Below are 22347 nucleotides of genomic sequence, written 5' to 3'. Positions count from 1 at the left end.
CTAATACATGGTCATTTTTTGTGTATATGCCAAATACCACTGAGAAAAAAAATAAGGTATATTACTTTCTATCTCTACCCAATTTTCTCCTGAGGTATATCATATATAACTTTTCTAAAATTCTATTCACCTTTTTAACTTCTTTGTTATTTATTTTGTGGCTAGATTTATCTAGATCTGAGAGTAGCTCTATAAAATATTTTTTAGGTAGACTGATTGGTATGGCACTGAATAAGTAAATTAATGTAGGTAGAATTGGTATTTTTTTTATGTTAGCTTGGCCTATCCATGAGAAATTGATATTTGTAATTAGATCTCTTTTTGCTGTTGCTTTGTCTTAGATAAGGATTGCTACCCCTGATTTATTTTTTTAACTTCAGCTAAAGCATTACATATTCTGCCCAAAGGTTTACCTTTACTCTGTGTGCATGATTCAAATGTTTTTCTTGTAAACATATTGCAGGATTCTGTTTTTTTATCCACTCTGCAATTCACTTCTGTTTTATGGGAGAATTATTCCCATTCCCATTCACACTTATGATTACTAACCATGTATTTCCCTCCAACCTATTTTCATTTTTGTTTTTACTTTTTTTTTCTTCTTTAACCTTATTCCTCCTCACCAGTGTTTTTCTTCTGACCACTGCCCCTCTCAATCTTCCCTCACTTTTATCAGCCCCCTCCCTTTTCTTTCCCCTTTTCTCTCCTGCTTCTGCACCCCTTCTATCACTGTCCCCCTTTCCCATTACCATTTTACTTCTTTAAAGCATAAGCTAAATTTCATTATCCAAATGAGTGTATATGTTTTTCCTTCTTTGAATCAGTAAATCTGTTGAGAGGAAGTTTGAAACGATGCTCACCCCTCCCTTCTTTCCCTCTATTGTAATAGCTTTTTTCACCTCTTCATATGATGTAATTAACCCTATTCCTCTTCCCCTTTCCTCTTTTCCCCATATTCTCCTTTTTTCCACTCCTTAATTTTGTTTATATCATCAATCAAAATAAATTTATACCCATGCCCTCTATGTACATTCCTTCTATGTGCCCAAATACCCATACAGTTCTCAAGAGTTAAGTATTATATTCTTGTGTAGAGATATAAACATTTTAACCTTGTTGAATAACTTTTTTTTCCTGTTTACCTTTTTATACTACTCTTGAGTCTTGTATTTGAAGATCAAATTTTCTAATCATTTTTGATCTTTTCATCAGGAAAGCTTGAAATTTCCTTATTTCATTGAATGTTCATCTTTTCCCCTGAAAGATAATGCTCAGTTTTTCTGAGTAGTTGATTCTTGGTTGTAGTCAAAGTTCCTTTGCCTTCCACAATATCATATTCCAAGCCCTCTGATCCTTTAATGTTAAAGCTGCTAGGTCCTTTGTAATTCTGACTATGGCTCCATGATATTCAAATTGTTTCTTTCTGGCTGCTTGCAGTATTTTTTCCTTTGCCTGATAATTCTGTAATTTGGCTACAATATTCCTTAGAGTTTTCTTTTTTGGTGTCTCTTTCAGGAGGTGACTGGTGGATTCTTTCAATGATAATTTTATCCTCTGATTCTACTGTTCTCCTTGATAATTTCCTGTAATAAGGTGTCTAGACTCTTTTGTGGATCATGGCTTTCAGGTAGTCCAATAATTCTTTTTTTCCAGGGCAATCAGGATTAAGTGACTTGTCCAGGGTCATACAGCTAGTAAGTGTCAAGTGTCTGAGCCTGGATTTGAACTCAAGTCCTCCTGAATCCAGGGCCAGAGCTTTATCCTCTGTGACACCTAGCTGTCCCTCCCACCAAATTCTTAATTTATCTCTCCTGTATCTATTTTGCATGTCAGTTGTGTTCCTGATGAGATATTTTACATTTTCTTATATTTTTTCTATTCTTTTGATTCAGATTGAATGATTCTTGTTTTCTGACAGAGCCATTAGCTTCCGTCTGCCATTTCTAATTAGTGTGGTATTATTTTCTTCAGTATGTTTTTTCTCCTCCTTTTCTATTTGGCCTATTTTTCCCCATTTGGCCAATCTTGTTTTTTAGGAATAGTTTTCTTCAGTCAATTTTTATGCTTCCTTTTCCAAGCTGTTGACTTTTTTTTCCATAATTTTCTTGTGTACCTCTTATTTCTCACATTTCTTTTCCCATTTTTTCTTCTAACTCTCTCATTTGATTTTTAAAATCCTTTTTGAGCTCTTCCAACTAGTCCTTTTGGTCTTGAGACCAATTCATATTCACCCTTGAGGCATCACATGTAGGCATTTTGACAGTATTGTACTCATTTTCATTTGTGTTTTGGTCTTTTCTGTTGCCATAGAAGCTCTCAGTGGTAAGGGCCCTTTTCTCTTTCTTACTCATATTATAGCTTAGTTTTTGGCTTTTAAATTTGAGGTCTACACCTTGGGATCACCGGTACAAGCTTCTTGTGCTGGAGGATAGGGGCTTGGTCACTGAGTTTCTGCTCTGAGGGTTCTGTGGCTTGTGGATTCCTCATTGCCCTAAGCTTGCTCCCTAACTGTGATGGTTTGGCCTAGTTGTGCCTGTCCTTTGAGTAGTTCTCTAGCTGGCACTTTTCCCTCTCAAGCTGGGACTGGTGGGTCTCCCAATTGGCCTGCTGTACCACCAGCCTGCTGATCCAGGACCAAGGGACCTCAGCTGCTGATCTGTGATGTGGCCAATAGCCTCTTGCTGATTTGCCGAGACACATTCTGTGCTGTGCTCTGCTGTGCTGTTCTGTGATTCCCTTTCCCCCAAATGAGACAGACATTTCCTGAAGTCTTCTAAATCATCTCAAATTGGAAGATTGTGTCTCTATTTTTTGTTGGTTTTGTAGCTCCAGAATCCTTTTAGAGGTTCGATTTAGTGTTGTTTTTGAGGGAAACTTGGGAGAGGTCAGGCAACTTCCTGGCTTTTCTCCACCATCTTGGCTCTGCCTAGAGAGTATAATTCAGCTGTGACAGCAGCAATAAGAAATTTTGGTTAAAATGAGAAGTGATTGCATTGAAATAGGCCCTATTTAAAAGAACAAAAATGGGTTGAACAATATTCCCTTTATTAGTATATTCAAGGGAACTGTCTCCTGATTTTTTTAATCTCACTGCTAAAAGCTAGTAAAAAACATGTTTCCCACTGATTATAATTACTGCTCTTCAGCCGTAGCAAAGAGTTTCAGATCAAGGAATGTTAAATTTTCCTTAGTTTTGCTTGAGCTCCTATCCAGGTCAGTTTAATGATGTTTGATTTTGATATTCATATTTAGATTATATTTTTATTTAAGCATCTAACTTGCTCAATTTTACATTTTTAGGCTTCCCCCCTAGGTTTTTTTCCCTCTTCAGATTTGGGTGTTAGGAAAAATTTACACACGCAAATATACACACATACACACACACTCCCAAAGTGTATATGTATATATAACTGAGGTTCCAAATAGTTCAATAACTCCTTTTTATCTTATGTTCACTGGGATCCTTTGTGTATTCCTCATTATGTAAACAGTATTTAAGTCCCATTCCAGTGTGATTTTTATTTGCAGAGCATGTTCGAGCCACAAGACAAATACAAATATTTTAATTAAAATAGAATTTTAGCAATCAAATTCATATAGGAAAATAAGCAAGCAATAGAATAATTCTCATTTCCATACACATATATAAAAGAATTGCAACTTCCACAGGCATCAGTGAGGAAGCTAAACTTCCCAGATAAACTTAAGAGATTAGAAAACTATTTCTCCTGTGCAGAGGTGGATGGAGTAGGCAAAATGTCTGTCATTCACTACCTTCTTTCAGTTTGGTCTATTTGCCCAGTGTGGATATCTGAAGACATTTTTTGGGTGTATTCAACTGTCTTGCTGATTCCAGAGCTGTCAAAATTTTTATAGTATTTCTTGTTTTGGGGAAGCCATTAAAGTCTCACCTACATGGAACTTTTTCCTTGTCTCAATCTAAGCCAATGGAAATCAATTGGCTCAGTCAATGTGGGAGGCCATCTCTGTCTTTCAGTTCCATTAGTTTATCCTGAATCATTAAGAAAGAAGCTCTGTGAACAACTACTCCTCATTACTCAGTACTATATACCATTAGAATGCTATCTTGGTGTGAGGGTTTCTCTCTCTAGAGTTTACATCTTGGTTTAATAGGATTTTTTGGCTTGTCTCAAAAATGGTTAATGATCCACATTGCCTACTTAATTAAAATAAAAATCTTTAGCCTTATATTCTATATTACCCTTATGATGACACCAATGTATTCATAAAATTTTATGACTTACCTACCTTGTACCAGACATTGTGATAGATACTGGGGATAAAAAGGTAAGGATGAAATAATATGACATTGAGGATTTTTGAATGCTGTCAGTGAAGAAAATATGGACATATACATTAAAACAATACAAGGAAATTTTGAGTGGAAATTCACTGGCAGCTATAGTGATCAAAAAAAGTCTCCTTTAGAAGATCATTCACGAGCTGACTTTTGGAAGAAATTAAGGATTCTAAGAAGTAGATTTGAAGAGGGAATGTACTCTAAACACTAAGTTGCAGCTAAAATGAAATATTTGTCATTTCCTTAATACATTTTGTTCTTCCTCTTTTCATAACCCATGTTGAAACTATTCCCCCTAATAATAATAATAGATATTTATGTGGTCTTTTAATATTTTCAAAATGTTTTACATGCATTATCTCATATAATTATCACAACTAATCTCTGAGGAAAGTATCACTTCTTTACTTTCAATTTACATATAAGGAAAGTAAGTGATTGGCTTATGGTCTTATAGTTATTACATGTTGGAGGAATCTGCACATATAGTGGGTGGATATTAAAGGTGTATTGGCTGGTATTGGATTGAATTGGACATGGTAGCCCTGCAGCCTCATAATGTGAAAAAAATCTAAATTATTTGTATGGTTCCCTCCCTTTCCATCAAAAATAAATAAAGCAAGTTTACTATGTGTTCTATTTTTCTAGTATTTATGGCATTTTGGAAAGTGGAGGAAGGATGCAACCTAGGAATTTGTTTGCTTACTTAGATTCATAGAGATTAAAGGGACTTGGAGTTTCCTTTAGTGCAATTCTAACATGAAGAAACTGAATACCCCTCTGGGGAGCAAAACAAAACCAAATCAATCTAAATTTTGCATGCTAAATTCTATATACATTTTTCCATCTATCCGGTAAGCATCTATTAATTTCCAATGGCATTCAGAGCACCATCCAAGCTACTAGGAGAGATTAAAAAGAAAAAAAAAACATAGATAGGATATAACCTCTGCCCTCATGGGAGTTTATAGTCTATTAGTGAGATAACACACAAACTTAGACAACTCACAACATCCAATGCTAAGTACATTAAAGAGGTGGAAAACAAAGTTCTATGTTAGGTCAGAGGGAGAACGTTATTCCTAACTGTAGGAAGGGTAAAAAAGAGAAATGTAGGAGAAGCAGCATGACAGGGAGCATGTTGGACTGCAAACTTCTGCTAGTTGTATGATCATGGGCGAGTTTTAAATTCTCTATGGTTCAGTTTCCTCCTCTATATCCCAATGTTAAAGTAGCGTATAATTCTTAGCTATTATTACTATTCATTATGTATAGTTGTTTCAATGGATTGTCATTAAATTTGAGTGTTGTAGAATGAGTAGGAAGATGGCAAGGTAAGAGAAGAGTATTGTACTGGGGATTCTTTTGTGTGTGTGTGTGTGTGTATGTGTGTGTGTGTGTGGTTTAGACTAGATGACTTGTGAGGTTCCTTCACATTCTAAAATACCATGATTGGATGTGATTTTTGAACACATATTTCAGGGAATGGAGAACACCACATGTATAGAGCTGCATCAATGATCTATAAAAAGGAGATATGAGGGTAAAAAGCACATTCAGGAAATCATACAAATTTGATTGAATTATAAATTTCAGAAAGGATAGTAATATGAGATAAAACTGGAAAAGATGGGAAATGTCAACTTGTAGAGTGCCTTGATGCCAGGCAAAGCATTTTACTCATCAAAATAGTATAATTCATTTAGGTTAAATAGCCAGGTTTCCTTTTTATTAGAACTTTCTGAAAAGCACGCCTATAGCTAAAGTTGCCGCTACCTCAAAGAGAGTAAAGAAAGATGAAAAGGATTTATATGTACAAAACAATTCATAACATCTCTTTCTATAAAAGGCCCGTACTAGAAATTAAGCAAATGACCACCTGACAAATTATGTCATTATATATATATATATATATATATATATATATATATATAGTTATTATGTCACAAGATTACAAAATAATAAAAATGTCAAAGTATCCTATATGAATATGATGGAATTTTATTATGTCATAACAAATAATAAAATGGATAGTTTCAATGGAAATTGGGAAAAACCAAAAACCAAAACCAAAAACCAAAACCAAAAAACACAGGGCAGCTAGGTGACACAGTGGGTAAAGCACCAGCCCTGGATTCAGGAGGACCTGAGTTCAAATCTGACCTTAGACATTTGACACTTACTAGCTGTGTGACCCTGGGCAAGTCATTTAACCCTCATTCCCCGCAAAAAAAAAAAAAATCCCCCCCAAACAAAAACAAAACAACAAAGGAAATTGGGAAATTTTTCTATGAATTGATGAGTCTAGTGAGCATAACTTGGAGAACATGTTGTACAATGACAGTCATTGAAAAATAAAAATAGCATCGACAGACTGTGGAATTCTAATCAAGGCAATGAGAAAGCAAAAGTCCAGAGGACCGAAGATGAACTGTGTTCCCTGCCTCCTAAGAGAGGTGATATTTTAAAGGGCAGAATGAGATACTTTTGGACATGGCCAAGATGGGAATTTGTTTTGCTTTTCTGTACATATTTGTTAAAGATTTCTCTTCAAAAAAAATCTTCACTAGAGGACAATGGTAAGAAGACATAATAAATGTTTATACAAAGACATGAGTAAAAAGAAGAAAAAGAAAAAAAAAGTCAATCTGCTTAAAGACTGAAAAAAAATACCCCATTAAAAATACACATTTTTCTTCAAAACATTCATATACCTGGGCATAGAGCATTATATATATATATATATGTGTGTGTGTGTGTGTGTGTGTATATATATGTATATATATATATATGTATATATGTGTGTGTGTGTATATATATATGTATATATATGTGTATATATGTATGTGTATATATATATATATATATATATATATGAAAACAAATCAGAGTTGGAAGGAGTAATCTAGACCAATCCTATTATTTTACAGATAAGCAAACTCAACCCTAATGGGTTTAAATGACTTGATCAAATTCATATAATAAATAAGCATAAGAGGCAAGACTTGAACTAATTCTTTCAATTAAGTTAGATTCAGGAAAATAAGGTAGTGAAACCTTATTCACAAGCTTTCTCTTCTGCATACAGCAATGTGAAGGATTGAATGACATCATCCATTTATTTCCAGACTGAAACCTCTGAAGCAATGGTACTGCCAGCAGGTACAGAGAACTGTCCAGCACTGAAGCCCTCTGGGTCTACACTCTGCTTGATTTGTGCCTGCTGTAAAGAATAGCCCTCCAGCTCAGCATATTTGGAGAGAGAAAAATTAAATGCACACAAAGCTACTGCTCTCAATGCCAGGAATTGATCTCAAATCCCTTTGGCTACCACTCTTTAGGCTCAAAATTAATTGGAAAGTAAAGACTTTAATATCATGCTAATAGCTATTGCATAGATTGTTGTGTTTTGTTTTAGGGGGTTGGATTTTTAAGCACTTTGAGCCCTTCAGACCTTAAGCACTTTGAGCCAGAGACCCAAGATTCTTAATTTTTTTTTCAGCTATTTCTTATAAGAAAGACTACTTCTTTAGGTACATTTCATTTCATAACCAGTGCCATTTATACATAATTATAAATTTCCAAAGGAAAGCTAATTTCCAAAGTAAGGTTAAGAGAATAGCATCTTTTCTAGAGTGGGAGTGGAGATTATTTTTTATATTTCTAGAAAAATTTTGGAAGTTCACTTACCAGTGCCTACTACCTTCAGACCTATAAATGGTTCTTCATAGCTCAAGAACATGAAATATCTACAACTTCTTACATATTGCAAGAATGAAGAAAGGAACCCATTTTTGGTCTCCACATGTAGAATGACTTCCCAAGCAAACAGAAACCTTAATCTCTTTAAAGTGAATCAATTATAAGAGAAAACAAAGGCTTATAGACAGCAGATTTTGACCCACTTTTAATTTTTTAACAAAATAAAAGAAAATGTGGCTGGGAAATTTAGAGAACTCTTTTTTTTCAAATGGAAAGAAAGATGTTGCTTTTAAATTGTACCTTGGAAAAAACCTCTGGAATATCCAGTCCATAATAGGCTACAGCTATTTGTTTCATAAGTATTTGTGTCAAATATGAAGCAAGAAATGTGTATAATGTGCATTTTCTAACTAAGCCCTAGAGCACGTTCCTGTAAAATGTGAAGCTGGTGGTATTATAAACACTTTGCAATAATTTGGAAGAGGGATCATTATGAACAAGTTGTATCATCACAATATAGAAATATCCTTTGTGCTTCTTCCTACATGATACCACAAACTTCAAGACACATCACTAGGGTCCTTTTCAGATCTGAAATTCTGTAATTGTCTGTAATCTACACCCTATCATATGGCTTCTATTTGCTTGACAAGCAGGACCTGGCTCTAAGGAATAAAATGAACACAGAAAAGTTATATGTTCTTAAGCTCTCAACTTGTTATATTTCACTGCTGTCAAATAAAAAAATCCACATTTATTGAGGGGAGCACATTTGAATTATTGTAGATATTCCCATAATAATAGGTAAAATAAAACAACAACAACTATATTTTCTTTTACATTGGAATTGCTCATGCAATATTTTGTAGAACAGTTGCTTCACTGGTTATAATTTCTTTAAGTTACTACTAAAATGAGTTTTCCTTTTCTGAGCATATACCAAATTTTTAAGGAAGAAGGAGTAGAAAAGGAGCTACAGACGGGAAAGTAAAAAAAGAAAAAGTAACCAAGAATTCTTCTGAATGGTAGATGGAAAATTATCTGGAATGAAGAAATTATCTTCTGGATAAATCATAGGATTAAATGATAATTTGTTGAGAATAAGAGATAGCAGATGGACAGCCTAAGTGGTATGCCTAATTACAAGAATTTCTTTTAAAAAAAAGTATAAAATCTCTGGTGTGTTGAATAGCTTTTCTATGGAGAGTTTAGATGAATAAATGGTTAAGAATGGTGTAGGATGAGAAGGCAAGGAGGGGTTGAAATATGCCCTAGTAAAGAAAATATCCACATTCATAAGGCATTGGCACTATGAAATAGTGAAGGATCTTCATTGTGAATTCATTCACTAATAAATAAGTGAGAATTGATTAGAATCCCTAATGTTGTGAATCAATGAAAGTTTTTCTCTTCAAATTGAATTAAACTTGAATTAGCTAAATGGATTTTCAAAATAAAGGAAACTATATGTTCCCTATTGTGTGTGTGTGTGTCTGTGTGTGTGCGTGTGTGCACATGAACACCTGCATATATTTACTCTGGACCTAAATGGTAATATTTTCCAAAATATTAGTATGAATAAGGAATGAAAACTGACATTGATCATATTTCAACATAGCATATAAGAACATATTCTTTAACTATAATTGAAGATCAAACATTATATTCATATACATGGCATTCTATCATGCAAAAAACTGTCACATACATTAAACATAAATTTAGTAGAAAGAATATTGGTATGATAGTAAGAACACCTGGGTTCAAATCTTGGTTTTGAAACGTGCTAGCTGTGAGGCCAAGGGCAAGTCATTTCATTTCTCTTGGTCTCATTTTCTTATTTATAAATTAGATACAATAATAATTATGTATATCCTGTAAAGGATAGCAGAGAGGGGTTGTAGCTAGTAGTTTAAAAAATTGCTTCTAACATATACTGGTTCTTTTACCTTAGGCAATTCCCTTAACTTCACTTAGCCTTAAAGATGTACAATGGTGGAATACATTTTTTCTAATCTGTGCTGTCTTCTTCTGAGTACCTTGCCCCTTTTATCTTATTAAGAATCCTACTCTTTAAAATCCACCCTTGGATTACTTCTCCCATCAACTGCTTTTACTCCTACTCAATTGCTACTGAAGAAATCAGAAGAAAATCATGAATCCATGCTTATGAGGTCCACTTGTTTTTCTCCTTTGTTCTGGAAGAAGACGATAACATGATGTCATGATTTACACTGAATTGGATTTAAGTGATGAAGGGCTGTACAAGGTCACCAACTTCACTCTCTCCTCCAGAGCCATCTAGTTTCAGTGGCAAGATATGTATCAGTACAACTTGAGATGACCTTAGATGTTTAAGGCAACTGGTATTAGGTGACTTGACCAGGACCACACAGATAGTATGTGAAGTGAGATTTGAACTCAGATCCTCCCAACTTCAGGGCCAGTGAGCTATCCACTGTGCCACTTAACTGATGGGGTCCACTACAAAGTATTCAATAAACCTAAACTGGCCTCTCATTGCAACAAGATAATTCCTTTGCATCTCACTAAGGGATTCATCATCCCATTTGTCAGCTTTTCCAAAACTTTTTATTCCTCCTCAAACCTCCAACAGCTACCTTATCCTATCCTCTCACTTGAGATCCTTACTTCATATTTCACTGAATAAATAAGGCCATTAATGCAGCCATCCCTCTTACTACTCATTCCTTTTCTCACATCAATCATGCTTTCTGCCAATTTCTCCTCTTCTGTCCTTGTTTCATATGACAAAGTAGAAGTTCTCCTTCATATGGCTAACCCTTCTACAAGCACAAGTGATCCCATTCCACCCCATCATCTTTTCCCAGAAGATTGCACTCTCTATTATTTTCAATGTCACATATTGATTGCTCCCTGTCTGCTAGATGATTCTCTATAGGCTGCAAAAATGACTATGCCCCCCCCCATCCTTCATCCTTAAAACAAAACAAACAAAACATTTGATCCATCCATTACCTGAGAGGCATTGTCCTATAGCTCTCTTCCATTTTTATGTCTTACTTCTTGAGTAGGACATCTACAATAGGTGCTTCTATTTCTTTTACCCTTAATGTTTTCTTAATTCTTTGTACTTTGGCTTCCAGACTTATCATACAATCAAAGCTACTTTCTCTGAAATAACTCATTATCTCTTAATATTCAAATTGAATGATCTTTCCTCAATCCTCATCCTTCTTGACCTCTCTAAAGCCCTTGTGACATTGTGAATCAACGTTTTCTCCTTGATACTTACTTCTCTCTTTTTGGCACTGCTCTCTTCTGGTTTTCCTGCTACCTGTTTAACTGTTCCTTCTCAGTCTATTTTGTTGAGGTTTCATCCATCCCATGCCCACTCATAGTAGGGGTGCCTCAGTGTTTTGTCTTAGGTCCTCTTTTCTTCTTCCTCTATACTTTTTGACTTAATGATTTAATCAGCTCCCAAGGCTTCAATTTTTATCTCTATGCAAATGACTCAAAGAAATCCTTGCCTAACCTTAACTTCTCTCCCAACCTCCTCAATATTTTGAATTAGATGACCTGTATAAATCTTAAACTAAACATATTTGAAAGTGAACTTATTATTTTTCCCTGCAAACCTTCCACCTTATTTCTATGCACTAAACTGAGTGTGGGGAATACATTCATGCTAGGGGTGAACAAGTTCTTTACCCCTGGAAAGAAAGTGACTATCCCAGTCTAGTGCTTTTAAAGATCAAGGAAGTTCTGTCTATATAGGCAGTGGAAACAGCTGTTCCCACCCACATATTAGGGAATCACAGAATGTCTTCACCTAGAAGTTGGTCACTGTTACCTCCTACATGGATGTCTCCATTTTAGGCAATGTTTTGTTGTTACAAAAACAAACCTAAAAATCTGAAATAGTTGTAGAAAGAAATTTATTAATTTTGGGGAGAGAGAGAGAGAGAGAGAGAGAGAGAGAGAGAGAGAGAGAGAGAGAGAGAGAGAGAGAGAAAGCTGGAAAGAAGGGGTGGCTCTCCCTGAGTCTTTACATTATATCTAGTTACATTACATATAATTCAGACAAGGCTTTAAGGATAATTGCCTAATAAGCTTCATGTAGGTGGTAGGTAGTCTCTGAGAGAAGAACAGTTTGAGATATATATCAGCAAGTAAGTCAATGTATTTTGGGGAATCCAAAACATGAGCTTTGGGTGGACCAACAAAAAGAACTAAGGGGACCAAAAACAAACACTGGGTGGGATCTAAGTATTCCTTCAAACCATCTAGTTTCCCAGAGTATCTCTAAGGTCAGCCTAGTTTCTTCTTCATGTTAATTCTTTGGGAAGGCTGGCAGATCATTGGGATTTCCTGGGATTTCAAAATGATACAATTCAGCCAATACTCATTGGGCACTTTTTATGTGTAAAACAAGTTGTGGAAAAAATTATACTAGTATTAGATGTTCTGCTAACTGATAGAGGCAGTGAGTGAGCCAGGGCCCTGAGAGTGTTCTGGGAAGAGAGCAGAGGAAACAAAAGTTTTGCTTTGTGTCCTAGCATAGAGAATTATGAAAGAGTGATAGGACCTGTCTACATCATAGATGTCACATAAACTTGCACCTCCAAACCTTTCTTTGAAAAATTCCCTGTCAATTATCTGAATGTCTGGCCTATGAAATGGCCATAAAGTGTGAGAACGACATCGGTTTCAAATGGACTTTGTCACTCAGATCTGTTTGAACGTATAAAATTTATATTAAAGAATATTTCTTCTCCTCAGTGCTATTTGTGTGTCCCCCATTAAACATAAGCTTTATGTCATCAAATTGTTTAACTGTTCCTCGTAATATGCCACTAATGGAAATGTGTAGCCTGGAGTACTATAATTTCTAGTGATAGAGGGATCTGATTTTGAGCAAGGCATTCTAGGTAGTACACTATTTTCTATTCTTTCTATATTTTTAAAAGGTCACAGTGCATAGAGAACTGGCCCTGGAGTCAGGAGTACCTGAGTTCAAATCCAGCCTCAGACACTTGCCACTTACTAGCTGTGTGACCCTGGGCAAGTCACTTAACCCCAATTGCCTCACTAAAAAAATAGTCACTAAATTTTTCATTCTCACAGAAGAAAACACAGTACTTCAACAAATCAAGAATAAGCAATCACATAAAAGGTACAGCTAGGTGGCGCCTAGAATCAGAAGGGCCTGAGTCTAAATCTCACCTCAGACACTTATCAGTTGTGTAATCCTGGGCAAGTGATTTAACCTCAATTGCCATAAAAAACCTAGGGTGAGATGGGGGTAGAGCCAAGATGGCAGAGGAAAGGCTGCAACTCTCCATGCTCCCAACAAATTCGGCCACATACTTCCAAGAAAAATGCCATAGGACAACTTCTGGAGCAGCATAACCCACAAAAGAACAGAGTGAAACTATTTCCCAGCCAAAGATGCCTTAAATAGACAGCAGGAATAATCTTCTGTTTGGCATGAGAGAGGAGCTCCACATGCAGTGCAGATCCAGCCCCAGGCAGGGCACTTCTTTGATGTTTCATACTTTTCCTGTTAGCAGGTTCTTCTGAAAGTCTGTTCACAGACTGGTGAGGGGGTCCAGTAGTTGCCCAGGTAAAAATTGTGGGGGTCCCTACAGGAGCAGAGGTAGAGCACATTGCCCAGGAAATGGACTTTAGTGGTAGAAGCCCAGTGGGGAAGGGGACCAGGCACACCAAGTTTTCTACCATAAAGAATCATATTTCAATTAGATTTCTATTCCTGAGTTAAAGAAAAAGCAGGTTTTGGTTACTTATGAACCAGGCAGGCTGAGAACGAGCGTAAATTTTACCACCTGGGACCCCCTGTAGCTTGGAAAGTATATCCTGGAGGCAACACTCCATGTTAAGGAGTTTAAAACCAAGAAAAAGGTGGCCAATATGTTCAGGCAGAGAAATCAGCAGACCAATCAAAGTTTCTTTGGTGGCAGGGTAGGTTCAAATACATCCTCAGAAGAAGCTAATAACAAGGGCAAAGTGCCAACATCCAAAGCTTCCAAGAAAAATATGAATGGGTTTTAGGCCATGGAAGTGCTCAAAAAGGACTTTGAAGATAAAGTAAGAAAGGTAGGAGGAAAAGTTAGAGAGATAGAGGGGAAAAATGGAAAGGAAAATAAGAGTGATGCAAGAGTGTCATGAAAAAAACACTGACAGATTAAAAAGTCAATTGGTGAAATGGGAAAGGAGGTACATAAACTCTCTGAAGAAAATCAATGCTTAATATTTAGAAAGAGCAAATAAAAGGTTAGTTTATAAGAAGTAAAGAAACAATAAAGCAAATCTAAATGAATAAAAAAGAGGGGGCAATATGAAATATCTACTTGGAAAAACAACTGACTTTGAAAATAGATCCAGGAGAGATAATTTGAAAATCATTGGACTACATGAAAACCATTAACAAAACAATAATTTAGCCATCATAGTCCAAGAAATTGTCAGGGAAAATTGCCCTGATATTCTAGAAGCAGAAGGTAAAATAGAAAGTGAAAGAATCCACCGATCACCTCCTGAAAGAGATCCCAAAAGTAAAACTTCCAGGAATATTATAGTCAAATTCCAGAGCTCCTAGGTCAAGGAGAAAACATTGCAAGCAGCTAGAAAAAAGCAGTTCAAATACTGTGGAGCTACTGTAAGTTTAAAATAATGTCTAGCAGCATCTACATTAAAGGCCCAGAGAGCATGCAATATGATATTCCTGAGGGCAAAGGAACTGGAACTACAACCAAAAATCACCTACCCAGCAAATCTAAGATCTCTAAGATCAGGGAAAAAATCAGGGAAAAATGGGGCTTCTATGAAAAATAGGACTTTCAGCCATTTGTAATGAAAAGACCCGAACTGAATAGATAATTTGACTTACAAATACATACCCTAGAGAAGTATAAAAAAGGAAACAGGAAAAAGGAAACCATGAGGGGTGTTAAAAGGTTAAACTGCTTACATTCATATATGGGAAGATAATACTTCTAACTCATAAGAACTTTCTCAGTATTAGGGCACAGGTTTCAATTGAATATGAAGGGGTGATATTTGTGAAGCATTTACTTGTTGTTTATCCTTGTTTTGTGTGGGGCAGGCAAGGTGGGATGGCTTATGTCTAGGGCCAGATTTGGACTCAGGGCCTCCTGTGTCCAGGGATGGTGCTTTGTCCACTGTGTCACCTAGCTGACCCCCATGATGACATTTCTGGAAGATAGGGAAAGGGAGAGGTGGAATGTGGAAAAAAAGATCACGTAAAAGAAACAAGAAAAGGCTTATAGAGTAGAGGAGAAGATAAGGAAGGAGCAGGGCAATGAGTGATCTTTACTCTCATCAAAATTGGCCCAAAGAAGGAATAATATACACATGCAAGTGGGTATAGTAATATATTTTGACATGAGTGAAAGTGGGACAGTAAGGGAATAAGGGGGAAAGGCAAAGGAAGGAAGGGCAGATTGGGTGAGGGAGCAATAAAAAGCAAAACACTTTTGTGGAGGGATAGGGAGAAAGAAAACAGAAAATAGAGTAAATATAAAGGGAAGGGAATAGAATGGAGGGTAATACAGTTAGCAATAGTAATTGTGAAAGAAATTATGAGCAGGATGCTCTCAGAAGGACTTATGAAAAATGCAAACCATCTACAGAGAAAGAACTGATGGTATCTGAATAGAGATTGAAGTACAATTTTATTTATTAGTTCCTCTTTCTAATATTATTTTGTCTGTTTTCTTTCACAACCTGATTAATGTGAAGATGTTTTACATGACTGCATATGTATGACTTATGTTGAAATGCCTGATTTCTTAGGGAGGGGTGAGGAGGCAGGTGAGATTGAAAATTTGGAACACAAAGTTTTAAAAAAAATCAATCTGAGGGGGCAGCTAGGTGGCATAGTATATAGAGCACCGGCCCTGGAGTTGGGAGTACCTGAGTTTAAATCCAGGATCAGAAACTTAACAATTACTAGCTGTGTGATGCTGGGCAAATCACTTCACCTCACTTGCCTCACTAAAAAAAAAAAATCAATGTGAAAAAAAAAAAACTTGTGTGTCTGTGTGTATATATATATATGTGTGTGTGTGTGTGTGTGTGTGTGTGTGTGTGTATAAAACTTGGTGAGATTCTAAAGAAATAAATAAATTGGAAAGAATCAAGGAAAAAAATAAATTAAATTTTTAAAAAAATCCATGCCTTCTCCAGTTGTCCTGATGTATATATTGCCACTAGACCCAGATGACTCTGGAGTACAAAGTAAGTTTTGTGACCTTCTACAGCACTCCCTCACTTAAATCTAATCCATTGCAAGTCATGACATCACCTTGATTCCCTGGCCCTCTTTGAGAATGAAGGACAAACATCATCATGAACAGAAAAAAGGAAAAAAAAAAAGAAAGATGAGTTGGGAGGGAGAGAGAGACAGACAGACAGAGAGAGACAGAGACAGTGACAGAGACAGAGACTAGAACCATGTAGTGAATGTATAGTACTTTCTCAACAGCCTGTGAGCTTCTTCACTATTCCTGCAAGGTCAACAGGACTGGGAAAAAAAAGTAACACACCATGTTAGGCAGAACCACTATTATGAATTTATTGGAAGATTAGGATATGAGTAGTAGAGGATGGAAATGCATGGATGAGTTATGATTTCCATGGCTGGAAAGAATACCCATATCCCTGAGAACTTCTTTATATGCATCAGTATAATCGAACATATAGCATGAACTTATCATTGTATGTATACATACATATATATATATATGTATATATATAAACACAAGATATATACACATATATAATATATCTATATTTATAAATCTACCTATCTATATATCTTGTACATACATCTTGTATATATACTTATATCTTCCGTGTGTATATGTGTTTGTGTGTGTATCCTATGGGGTAGTACATGTTTTCAAATAACATTCTAAAAATAAAACATTTTTTCCCCAAAACCTAACTATATTTTCTTTATTTTTTAAAATAATTGAAGGGGGCACAGTGGATTAGAGCACTGGCTCTGGAGTCAGGAGGACCTGAGTTCAAATCCAGCCTCAGACACTTGATACTAGCTGAGTGACCCTGGGCAAGTCACTTAACCCTCATTGCCTCACAGAAAAACAAAACAAAACAAAATAAAATAATTGGAGATAGATATTGCATGTATTATTTCAATAGTGTAGGGAATAAACAGATGAGGAAACTCCCTCTACCAAACACCTCAACTTCTGGCCTTAGAGAGTTGCTTAGAACACTGAGAAGTTAAATGACTTGTTCAGGGCTGTATTTGGAAATTATATATTAGAAGGAGAACTTGAACTTGGGGTTTTGGTTCAAACTCTATCAATTTGGCCATGTAGATTCTTCTTCACTTCAATGATACTTTAATTAAAATATAGTTTTTTTACTCTTTCAATGGAGTTCTGTTCAGTGTTTGATAGTGCTTGGATGAACCTGGTTTCTGGGAAGCTATTCCAGAAGAATGTAAGCTATGATAGAGCCTACCAAGCTTCAGAAATTTCAACTAAAGGCCCAATAATGGACTGTTTGTCCACTCTACAAGGACCAATTCACAGAGGTTCTGGGCCAGTTTAGCTATAGCATGATTAATGGCCACAACTCTGAAAAGCAATCAGTCTGTGCTGATTGAGATAAAACCCATACCAATTCAAATATACTGAAGGAAATTGTAATGCTACAAAATAATATCTTGTTATTTGCTGGGAATAAAGGCATGGTTTCAGAACCTAGAAGTTACTTACATATTTATATTCACCTGTGAGCTCATCTGAGTAGGTGTTTTGTCCACTGAAGAAGACTGATGTTCTTCCATACTTTATCACCTTGTATGTTGTTTTTTTTTTGTAAATCCATATAATTCCATAATGCCTTGAATTGGAATTAACTCAATGCACTGAAATCCTTGCTTTGATTTGTGTCAGGGGTTCCACTGGAGCATTTCAATATTCTATTTCTTTTTTCACATTCTTAATGATAGGTGACCCACTTATTATTCATGTCATATGTGCCTTTGATGGTCTCTTTAAGATAAGGTTGGGCCAAGCCAACAAGAGGTTATTAAGAACCTACTATGTGCCAGGCACTATGCTAAGTACTAGATAATGCAAAGACAGGCCAAAATAACAGCCCTTGCTTTTCAAGAGCTCACACTCTGATGGGAGAGACACCATCTGAATAATTATGTACAAACAAGGTATAGACATGATAATTTGGGGTTCTTCTTAGCCATCTAAGGCACTAGCATTAAAGGGGATTAAAGAGACATCATACAGAATATAGGATTTTTAGCTGTCACCTTCAGTAAGCCACGGATGCCAAGAGGCAGAGATAGAGAGAGCTTTCCAGTTATGGGAAACAGACAATGAAAATACAAAGATCGGGGACAGCTAGGTTGCGCAGTGGATAGAGCACTGGCCCTGGAGTCAGGAGGACCTGGGTTCAAATCCGGCCTCAGACACTTAACACTTACTAGCTGTGTGACCCTGTTACTTAACCCCCCAATTGCCTCACTAAAAAAAAAAATACAAAGATCAGGGATATAAAATATTTGGGAAACACAAAGGAATACAGTGCTAATGGATTGTACAATATGTAAAAGGGAGTAAAGTGGGGGAAGTTAGAAAATATAGGAAGGAGCCAGGTAATGAAGGGTTTAATATCCAAACAGGGGATCCTAGATCCTAGAGCAATAGGTAGAAATTGGAATGTTTTCAGGAAGAAGATAGAACCTGTTCAGATTTATGCTTTAGGGACATTGATTTAACAGCTGAGTACAGGATGGACTGGAGTGGGGGGAGAATTGAGACAGGGGTATCAACTAGCAGGTTATTGCAAAAATCCAACTATAAGGTGATAAGGGCTTACACCAGAATGTTGTCTTTGTCAGAGGAATGAAGGGAATATTTATGAGAGATATTATAATGTAGAATCACCAGGATCAGATAACTAATAGGATATGAAAGGGAAGAATTAAAGATTATACCTAGGTTGTGAGCCTGGATGATTGTGAGCATGGTGGTCCTCTCAACTATAATAGGGAAGTTAGAATGGCATATATATGTAGGGGACGTGGGATGGTATTGTGCTCAGTTTTTGACATATTGAATGTAAGATATTCACAGGACATCCAGAATGAAATGTTTATATGAAATCGGAGATCTCAGTCTGGAGATTAAAAGAAAGTTAAGAATGGGATAAATAGATTTGATAATCTTCTGCTTAGAAATGACAATTAAATCAAAGGAAGTTGATGAGATCATCCAGTGAAACAGTATAAAGAAGAAGAGGAAGCCCAGGACAGAAGCCTGGGGGATACCGACTTTTAGCAGGCATAGACTAGATGAAGTTTAAGCAAATGAAATGAAGAATCGCTATATGCGTAGGAGAAGAACCAGGTGAGAACAATTTCACAAAAAGATAGTATCAAGGAAAAGAGGTTAATTGTCAGTATCAGAGAATTCAGAGAGGTCAAGAAAATTGGAGATTGAGAAAAGGTCTTTAGGGCAATTGCCCTGAAAAAAAAAAAGAAGGGGTGAGATGAACAGTAGAAGTAATTAACAGAATAGAAAAAACTTCAATACAAAATGTTGTCTTCAAAGACACAAAAGAGAGAATCACTGATAGGAAATAAAAGTACACCAAAGTTAAGAATTATCTGGAAGAATAGAAGCAAAATGTAATGATGTTTAAAAGGACACATTCTCATTATAAGCAAAACATGCTGACTTCAAAAATATGATATGAAAGGATATATACATACAAAATATTTATAACAGCAATTTTTGATTAGCAAAGAATTGGAAATTTAGGAGATCCCCATCAATTGCAGAATGGATAAACAAATTGTGGTATGTGATTTTGATGGAATACTATTGTGCTAAAAAAATGATGTGCAGGATGCTCTCAGAAAAACCTGGAAAGACTTACATAAGCTGATGCAAAGTCAAATGTACTGTGTACAAAGGAATAGTAATATTACAGGATGAGCAACTGTGATTCCCTAAGCTATTCTCAGCAATAACGGACAGCTCTGAAGGACTTATGACAAAAAATGCTACCCATGCCCAGAGAAAGAACTGATGGTGTCTGAGTATAGATTTTGAAGCATTTTTTTACATTATTTTTTCTTGAGTTTTTTTTTTTTGATCTATGTTTTCTTTTACAACATGACTAAAATGGAAATATTTTGCAGGACTACACATGTATAAGCAATATTAAATTACTTGCCTTCTCAGGAAAGGGAGATAATTTGAAACTCAGAAGTTTTGAAAATGAATGTTAAAAATTGTTTTTGCATGTAACTGGGGAAAAAGAAAAGGTTAAATTAAAAAAAAATAAATAAATGATAGGATATGATAGTTTAAAAATAATAAGGACCCCAGAAAAGCAAAACAGTCAAAAGAGTTGAAATAATAATTCAGAAAATAATACAAGACCACCAATTAGATTACAGGTAGTAGGGAAGCAACCTAAATAATCCACTGATCACCTAACAGAAAAACGAATAAACAAAAAAAAAATCTTTTGTACAAACCCTGATACATGGTGATTTCATTCAACAACTTTCATCATTATCAAAAAATTCTACAAGCAATCAGGGAAAAGACATTCACATATAAAGGAAAAGAAATTTGAATAATCTAAGACTATTTTTTACCCACCAAAAAGTGCAGAAGGTAAAGAACATATGAAAAGAAAAGGGCCTTAAGAGGATACTACTGTTAGAAATAATTATTAATAATCAATATCTTAGAGGACCCAGAGGTTTCCCCCTTTTTCTTTGTCTTCTCTTCTCTTCATTTACAGGAAAGGTATCCTTGAGATATTTCATCAAATCTCTACATCTGGGTCAGGCCCAAATCCATTGACCATCTACTGTTTCAGAAGTATATAAGCTTTGTGCCCCAAGACAATGGGTTCTTTGGTCTGAGAGAGACATCCATAGACCTCATTTTGTTAATAATCTGCTGGCCATATTAATACAATGAAATAATTACCCAAATACCATGTCTCTCATATTTTTAATTGCCATACGACAAATAATATACCCAGTAGACTGCCTAATTTTCAATGAAAAATTTGGATTTTCTATTAGAAAAGATCCTAAAAGCATTCCTGAAGAAAAACAAGAAGAAAAATAGATGTGTGTAGGTTTTACAATTCACAAAAAGCCCTACAGAAATTAAGAAAGGGTAAATAAATACAAATATCAATGAAAAATAATATGAAATAAATTAGAACCATATGCAGAGGCTGTTAGTTCTAACAGGATTGGCTTTTGAAATAAATAACTCAGCATCATCTAACACACTGTAATTTCATAAATCTGATCTACACTGATTTCTTTTTCTATTCAATTACAATTCTAGGTCATTTTCCATTTTTATTAACTGTCCAAAATTAGATATAGATTAAATAGCTGGATAGAAAGATGATAAACAATTTATCAAGCTGCATGACAATCTATGCAATATATAATCGTCATGCAATTTTTCCAATGTTAGAACCTTTGTATTATCCAGGCCCTGGTTCAATTTGTACAATGCCATTCTCAAATATGACTATTTGGAAAACTTGCCATTGACAAGGAATCAAGTGGAGTTTTTTGTTTTTGTTTTTGTTTTTTTAAGATTCTATGCAGATTTTCTTCTATGTCACTGGAAAATACCTGAGGCAAACACATATCTATCTCCCAGATTTACACCTTGTTTCATGTCAATACATAATATATCACTGAACAAGCAATCTGCATAGTCACATCTGTCATTGAATTTGTATAATTTTAACATTTGTGTAGGAGACATGGACCACTAGTGAACATAAACACAAAAGCTTCTTTCACAGTCAATCTCTGATGATTAGGTGTGTTATTGTTATTTACCTTGACTTTTTTTTAAGAATAGGCATAAAAGGCTTTATGCCTGTAAACTATTTATTAGGTTTTTATAAGAATACCCATGGCATCCTCCTGAGTCCTAGTAAGCAGTGATTTCATTAGAACATTAACCATTTTCTGCTTTGCCTCCGGATGGATAACCAACAAATGAGTTCCTAATTACCTATAATGGCTGATTCCTTGGGAATTTTGACTTTAATAATACATGGAAAAATAGACTAAGCAAACCGAGCTACGCATTTTAGAACTTTTTCATATTCAAGTAATTTAATTAAGTTAAGATTCAATTTTCTTCTTTTAAGGGCCATGGGGCAGAAGTTTCTGTAAATGCTTAATGTTAATTCAGACTGTTTGAATTCAGGTTAACTGTACTATTCAACTTAACATATCCTTCACA

Source organism: Dromiciops gliroides, chromosome 1, assembly GCF_019393635.1.
Source record: "Dromiciops gliroides isolate mDroGli1 chromosome 1, mDroGli1.pri, whole genome shotgun sequence".
Taxonomy (NCBI): domain Eukaryota; kingdom Metazoa; phylum Chordata; class Mammalia; order Microbiotheria; family Microbiotheriidae; genus Dromiciops; species Dromiciops gliroides.
Note: the sequence above shows the minus strand (reverse complement) of the source record.